This window comes from Pseudopipra pipra, chromosome 2 (genome assembly GCF_036250125.1).
Source record: "Pseudopipra pipra isolate bDixPip1 chromosome 2, bDixPip1.hap1, whole genome shotgun sequence".
In the NCBI taxonomy this organism is placed as follows: domain Eukaryota; kingdom Metazoa; phylum Chordata; class Aves; order Passeriformes; family Pipridae; genus Pseudopipra; species Pseudopipra pipra.
Genome location: NC_087550.1, coordinates 81,726,414 through 81,735,208, shown reverse-complemented (window position 1 = coordinate 81,735,208; position 8,795 = coordinate 81,726,414).

Genomic DNA, 8,795 nt, shown 5'->3' with positions numbered 1-8,795 from the left:
GGATCATTCAGAAAGTAATTTCTGGAGAAAATCCTTGGGAAGAAACTAACCTTTTTTTTCTTCTTTTTCAATCCCATATAACCACATTGATGTAGCATAATATAAAAATATACTAGCAACCTATCATAAGAATAGCTTACCAACTGATAGCAAGAGAAATATACGTGCTATATTTATTTTTTGAAAAAAAATAAATTGAAGACAATTGAGATACAAAACATATATAGAAGAAATTGAATCCTCCATTTTGTATTTTATTTCTTGAGAAAAGAGCAAGGTTTGAGTCACAGCACAATCAGAGAAACAGAAGGAAACTCTTCACGCTGCAAGTGATCACACTTTGCAAAACTGCTTATAATGCATACAAAGCAAAATCCCAGTCTTGAGGATAAAACCTGATAAACCACTGGTTCTTGAATGCAGTTGAATATCACCTCATATTCTCCATAAATATGTTTTTATGGGTAGACTAGCTGTTACAGAACTGTGAACACACACATTGGTGTCCTCACATTTCGTTTGTGTTGAACCACTACCTAATTTAAATGCAGTTTTTCAAGTTTATATACCTGTGATGATTTATAATTTGAAGATATGACCTGATTTTTATAATTCTGTCTTTAAAAGCATGGGAGTAGTTGCACTCATTGTAGTGGAAAATATTATTCATGGCACTTTTTTATGTATTTGTTGATGACATGGACAGTGGAATGGAGCACAGCCTCAGCAAGTTTGCTGATGGCTCTAAGCTGTGTGGTACACTCTGAAGGGACAAGCTGCAGGGAAGGCATCAAGTGAGACCTTGACAGGCTTGAGAGGTGGGCCTGTGCAAACCTCATGAGTTTTTACAAGGCTGAGTGCAAGGTTCTACATGTGGGTTGGGGCAATCCCAAGCACAAAAGCAGGCTGAATGGAGAATGGATTGAGAACAGCCCTGGGGAGAAGGATGCGAGGGTATTAATGGACAGGAAGCTCAACATGACCCAGCAGAGTAAGTCTGCAACCCAAAAGACAGCTGCATCCTAAGCTGCAGAAGCGAGGCCAGGACACTGAAGGAGTTGACTCTCCCCTCCTGAACTCTGCTCTGGTGAGACCCCACCCAGAGCTGCATCCTGCTCTGGGACCCCCAGAGAAGGACATGAACCTGTTGGTGTGAGTCCAGAGGAGAGCCATGAAGATGATCAGAGGGCTGAAGAACCTCTGCTATGGAGGCAGGCTGTGAGAGTCAAGGTTGTTCAATCTGCAGAAAAAGCTCCAGGAAGACCTTATAGCTTCCTTCCAGTATCTAAAGGAGGCCGACAAGAGAGCTGTAGAGGGACTTTTTACAAGGACGTGTAGTGATAGGATAAGGGGGAATGACTTTAAACTGAAAGAAGGTAGGTTTAGATTAGACATTAAGAAGAAATTTTCTAATGTGAGCCTGGTGAGGCACCGGAACAGGTTGCCCAGAGAAGTTGTGGCTGTGCCATTCTTTAAAGTGTTCAAGGCCAGGCTGGATGGGGGTTTGAGCAATCTAGTCTAGTGGAAGGTGTCCTTGCCCATGCTGAGGGCTGGAACTAAATGATCTTTAAGCTTACTTCCAACCAAAACCATTCAATGATTACTATTTTTTGTACAGTAGTCCCACGTATTACTTATTGCTGGTCACCACAGAAGTTCTATTGGTAATGTATTGTCAGTGAAAGGTGTGCAACTTCCATGTAAATGTAAACAACTCATTTAACTAGAGTGTAACCTCTAGGTGCAACTGGTCAGCTAGAAAATACTCACTATGTGGATGAGTTTGGTGAATAAAGGTTGCTAATACAATTGTCATTTCAACCTTGCTCTTCCCAACACAGGATTTACAAGCTCAGAAGTGCTCAGTCTCAGGCATTCAGCAGTGGGTATTCTTATTTTGTCTTCTGTGTTTTTAAGAAATGTGTGCTCTGTCATGCCCTCTTCAAATACTCCTCTCTCTCTCTCACACACACACATATATATACATATATATATACACATACATAAAAGGGCAATGTGTAATTAACTTAAATATAACCTATTTTTCAAAAGTGTTGTAATATTTAAAGTGTCAATATTGAGTCTAATATTGTAAAGACTCATATACATGTATAAATTCATCTACATGAAGAAGAGATAATGAGTATCATGATGAAGAAAATACTTTTATCCTTCTCCCTAATGAGTAGGGGTGTGAGTGGTGGTCTGAAAAATAAAAGCTAGACACGATCCCAGTATGGGGAAACTGGAATAGATTATTGAACATGAGAACACTATTTTAAAGGCATCTGGGGCTGTATGTTAGTGAAGGGGACAACCTATGTTAATTGGGGAGTTACACAAATTTTGACTGCAATTTCCAAATAGTTAATTTTTCTTCTAGTAGGATTACATGGGGGATAGAGGGATTACAGGGGTTTAGGCATGGTTTGATACAATCATCTCAAAAGTCCTTTCTGATTTCTGCTGGAGCCAAGCTTGATCCATAAGGTAGAACTTTAACAGGTCTTGTGAGAAGTGTCCAGCTCCTTCAGATCACGAGGTTTTTGTCAGCCCTTGTTTTCCTTTGCTGAAAGCTGGGTTTGGGCTCCCACAGGTGTGCTTTCTGGGGAGAGTGGCCTGTGACACTTGAATAAGTGAGGGGCCTATACTTACTACCTGCTACAGAGTATTGTGTCTCCAGTACCCTACATCCAATATGTAAGATCCGGGAGTTAGAAAGAAACCACAGCACTGCCACTGATGATATTGAAACAGGAAAATGGAAAACATAGCAATAATTAAGGAAGAAAGTCTAAGCACTATGCTTAATTCACATCTGCAGAAAAATGGCTGCAATGTTCAGTAAACATTTTTGCGCTGTTTCTAGTGTAGAAAGAAACAGGCTGATATATTTTTATCTCAGAAGAATGATGAAGTGCTTTCTAGTCATTACGAATAGGAAAAAAAAAAAAATCCCAAACTAAAAATTGTTATTTCTAGTACAATTTCCTAAGAATTGGTACAAGCCAACCATAGTCATTATTCCACTCAGTTCTCTGTAAGTAAAAAAACTCTACTCTTCATAAAATTTGCTGATGACACAAATATTGGCAACATGGTAAATTGATAAGCAAGACAAAGCAATCATAGAGAGTTTTTGAAAGTACTTCGTAACTGTGACCCATTCAAACATATGGCTTTAGGACAGCCAAGGGCTTAAGTAATGTTTTTAAGGAATGAGTGATGGCTTTTGGAAAAAATTAGTTCTGAAAGCTATCCAGCACACAGAAAAGCATGAGCTCCTACGATAACCTTGTGACAAAAAAGGTCTGTTTTGACTTTTTGCTGTGTAAGTAAGAAGGATAAGTAAATACTGCCGAAATAGATATCAAGATATGGAAGTCAGTATTATAAGCATATTTTATAAAGGATATTGAAAAGTTCACAAAAATGAAAAAAAACCCCAAATTTATGAGAAGAAAATGTCTTTCAGTCAAAGACTTAATAAGCTTAATCCATTTAACTTATCGAAAGAAAGATCTTATCAAAGTAAGGTGATTTAATTACTGAGTACCTATGTCAGCAGAAAATATAGGTGATAGAAACTTAATAACTGAATTTTTAAGTTGTGCAACAAAGTTCTAGCAGTAAAGATGGATTCTTCAGCTCCTGAAATCCTCAGTACAGGACTGAATAATTCCAAAAGCATATTGTAGCTGAATACCTATGGCAGGGTTAATTTTTGAAGTAGCCAGGAGAGGACATGGATAAGATACTGGTTATTCTACACTACCTCTTGTCATAACTGGGGGGGGGGGGCAGAAGAGACTCTCCCTTCCAAAGAGGATATTACTTTCGCTCAAGAAAATGTGGCAGGAAGAGCCATCCAGTATTGTTTTTGTCATGAGATTTTCATGAAAATAATTTCTTTTCTAATACCTTTTACATATTTATATATTATTTTACATATTTCCTATATTTTTATATTTTTATACTTTATATTTTTATTATTAATATTGTGACTGCTACTTTCATTTTCTTGTCTCATTGCTGTTTCAAGTAAATTGTTCTTATCTCAGTTTGTGATCTTTGTCCAGCTGGAGGGGGGGAGGGGAAGCAGTGCATGGTTTTAGCAGGAATACTACATTGGAGAATACCATTCCTAAACCACAACAGCAAGCTACTGAACACTTGGAAGGCTGAGGATATACTAACACCCACTGGTCCCCTCCAAATTGAAAGTATGAGTTCTGAACGATCCTAATCCTACTGAGCCCGGCTCAAAATATTTGCTGTAAATTTGATGTAAAAAGCAAAAATATAATGTTCCAGATACTTGCCCCACTAGTTATTTGTATTGAATAGCTTTTATTTTAGGTTGATAAAATGTGCTTTATAAAAAATTAATTACTAGAGCAGAGTGTTCGTCATTGTTAAGTCCATTCTTTTAACGAAATTTTCTTGAAACAAGAAAAAAATCTATAGAGCTACCCAGCCACTCTTTTATCTTGTCCTCTTGTTTCAGAATCTAGTCTTTTTTTCTTCTCATTTTAGATGTTCTTATTTGAAATTTATTTCATATAGCTTTTTTTTCTTATTTGGCATTTTCTTCCAACTTCAGATCTGTTCCTTCTTCCCTTTTTCAATTAAAATGATTTATTAGTATCTATAGGCATGTGAAGTTATTTAACAAATATTTATCCTCTGAAACAGCTTCCAGAACATATCTTTACATTGTAGATGTAAATATTACAAATTACGGTATATTAAGCTTTTATGTTATGGAAAGAAATTACCTAAAATGAATAATGTACAGTGAAGATGTGTATGGCTCCAAATATGGAATTTATATATCATCTTTCAAGTTCTTAAAAGCTGGAACAGGAGATGCAACTTCTCCAGTAATATTCTTAAGGCATACCTGAGCCTGAAATTCCTTTTGAAACACAGAATTATAAATCATCATGTAATATTATCTCATTTTCTTTCAAAAAGGAGTATGCAAAACTCTATTTTTTTGAATGTGTTTAATAGAATAATTAGCAAGAACTAAGAGACATAAATTGAGTACCAACCTTAGCTTTATTGACCCACAGCTTCACCTACGAATTTCCCTAACACTTTTGTGGAAAAGTATCATCACACAGTTGAAAATATGAGTGATTTCATGGGTAAGAACTTTAATCAAAAAGCTGTTAAGAGATAGGTGGCAATGTTTCTTTCTTCACCACATTTTAAGTAGAAATGTTTGCTATGATTTCTGCTATGCTGTGTTCTCAGCAGATACACAAGAGATCAGTTTTCTTGTGATTTCAGATTTGGACATTTTTTTGTTCAGTGTCACCAGACTCAAAGACATCTGTAGGCATGACACAGATATGGAAGCACTTATCCCTGCTGAGATGCTGACATTTATATGTACACGGCTGAAGGCAGTGAAGAAACTTGACCATGAAAACTTGGGATCTTTAAGGAACTAAACTGTAAACAGTAAGGTTTCAAGCTATATAGCTCAACACAGACACATTTAATGTAAGTTCTTGATTCGGATCTAGCCTTGTATTCTTTTAGGTGCATCAAACCTCCACTTCTACTGGAAACAGGCTGAACTGGAAAATATGTAGACTTAAAGGAGGTTTAGAGGCAAGCCCCTGGATTACACTGTTAAAATGAAATTTTTCCCAACATACTTTCTAAGAATTTATCTTATAAACATTTTCAGTTATCCATATTTAGCTCTATCCTCTGCTTAACCTCTAATCTTCTTCATGTCTCCAATCACTTAAATGTTGTCTTGCTTCCTCACCCCAAATCTGGACACTAGAAGAGTTCAGTCAGGAAACATAAGAGTCATAAGTTTGTAATTCACAAAGGAATGAATTATAAAATAATGTTCCATACAAAGTTTCTCACTTTACTTAGTCATGTGGTACTAAAAATCAATCATTCTTATGAAAATGATAGAAAGAAACATTCTTAAATTAAAAGAAAAAAGGTTGTGGATGACGAATAAATATAGTTCTGAATTAAAACAGATTCTTCAGTCACAGCAGATGCATGTGTTGACTGGTTTTGGTGGAAGCATGACATGCTGAGACATCCCAACATGAGTGCTTTTCCTCTGTCTTTAACCCGATTTTGTACAAATATGAACCTCAGTCTACCACATAGATTGGGATGTAGAGTATATGACATATAGAAGTATATTAAATGAAGCAGAAATAAGTTTCTCCTGTATTTCTTTGTATTGCCTGTTTAACTCTACGTTTAAACATATAATTTTCTTCTTCTTTTTTATATACTGAGAATAATTGTGCACACATGCAACTCAGCTCCCTGCTGGCATAGCAATAACCTGCAGAGAGATATTTATTTAATGCTACACTGAGCAGAAGAAAAGCTCTACACAATAATACTTTCTCCTCCTGAATGTAAACAGGAAAAAAATCTTTTAAGTGGTCTATACTCTTCAGAAACTCTTTTTCTGCATTTGGATACACTGCTACCATTTTCTCTTATAAATGATTTAGATTTCGTAAGTGGTTCAGCATAGCTCTGCCTATTTTCTTCTTTAAAACAAGAAAGAAAAAATGCCTTCATATATTTCACTCATTTGTTAAATATGAAGAAAAATAACAGGATGTAAGAAATGAAGTTTGAAGAAATGTACACAATTCCTTTTGTTCCTCCTGGACTTCAGATAAATCTCTTTTTTTAAATTATTTTTTTTACTGTAAGAAGTTCCCAAGTTTTCTGGAGATAAAAGATGAACTTAATGGAGCAATTTTTGACCTTGAGTAAAATTCATAAGCTTATTCAAGATTTTAATTTTAAGAAAACCTAGACAATATTATCTTTAAATTAACATGAATAGAGGACAATACTAGAAATAGGGAGGGGGGTTTTTCTACAGAGAACTACAAAAGTAAAGCAATATAAAATATCAGTGTAAACATAACAGTTATTACCTAAAATAACATTTGGCCATGAGCCATAAAAAAATCCAGTTCCACTGAAATCAATGGCCAAATTTCCTCTACCTAGAAGGGTACCAAAATTTCACTCTTAATAAATAGAGACATTCTTAATTGGAAGTGTGTCCCAAAAAAATAAAAGATTGTGTAGGGTTGAAGTTATTTGAACCTGTTAAGGAAGATGAATTCAGGATATCTACTCTCTAATTCCCTTATCTGAAAAAATAGAATGTATTCAAACTATAGTTTAGGTCCAATCTTGTATGATATTGAATGTCTTTTTAATGAACTTCAAGAAGGCACAGCTTCCATTAACATGAGTAAAAATGGAGAGTCCTGGCACCTCTTTTCTTTCTGTCAGAATAAAACATGGTGTCTGGGCATCTTTCCAGAGGTTCTACATATTCCATGTATTCCATGTATTTTGTAATCTATTTATCATAGACTATGCATTTTGCACATCATGTTTCTAGGCATTTCATATTCTTACCTATCACAAAAAGAGCATATCAGACTACCTTTCTTGCTATGATAAAAGATTGAGAGTTTTTTTTTAGATTGGTTATTTTATAATTCTTATATATTTTCTTCTTTCAGTTTTTAGCATTTTTGTTCCTTACAATATCCTCTCAGTACCAATAGTTTGTTCAGTACATGGTGGAAAATATGTACATATAAACTATGAAAAATTATATCAACTTTAATGATAAGTTAACAAACTAGCTGTCCCTGATTCCAGAAGTAATTATTTACATAAAAATATGTTGTCATTGAGAAAAAATCTCTGAAACATCTACATCTCCTAGTAATGGCATATTCAGAATATTTACTACTGAAGTTTTAGACACAATTGTCAACTTGTGACCTTTCACAGAATCACAGAGTGGTTGAGGTCAGAAGGGACCTCTGGAGGTCATCTGGTCCAACCTCCCGCTCAAGTAGTGCCACCTGGACTCAGTTGTCCAGGATCATGTCCAGGCAGCTTTTAAACATCTCCAAAGAAGGAGACTCTCCAACATCTCTAGGTAATCTGTATCACTGCTCAGTTGCCCTCACAGAAAAAAAGTGTTTCTTGATGTTTAGGTGGAGTTCCTTGTGTTTTATTTCATGCCTGTTTCCTCTGTCACTTGGTACCACTGAAAAGAATCTGACTGCAACCTCCATGCCCCTTCCCTTCAGATATTTATAACGGTTGATAAGATATTGCCTCAGCCTCCTCTTCTCCAAACTGAAAATCACAGCTTTCTCAGCCTTTCCTTATACAAGGATATTTCAGTCCCTGCTGGCAATAATCGTCCTAATGCAGCCCTGGATGCCATTAGCCTTCTTTGCCACAAGGGCACATTGCTGGCTCATGGTGGCACATGGTGAGCCATTCCTTGCTTATTTGATGCAGAACTTAATTAGTCTGAAAACTCAGAATCATTCATTTGGATTCAGTTATTTAAAAAATAAAATAAGCTAGTTTTGATATTTTTATCTTTTCCATAAGTGGAGACTTGCCTACTGAAGATTAAGATGTCTCTACAGCACTGCGCTCTCTACATCATTCTTTACTTTTCTTGTCTCTTTTCTGGTTCTTTAAGCTGAACACCTCCAACTAGACATATCTCTGTCCCTGAGACTGGGAAATAACGTGTCACATACTATAATTTTATATCTGTTTTGTCATCACTGGTCATACAGCAGATAATACTGAGAATACCAGAATTTTTCTAGTCGTTTCTTAACACTGAACAGTATAAAATATCTACATTTGGAAGAGACCAAAATGGATCAATTTTTCTAGTAGTTTCTTAACACTGAACAGTATAAAATATCTACATTTGGAAGAGACCA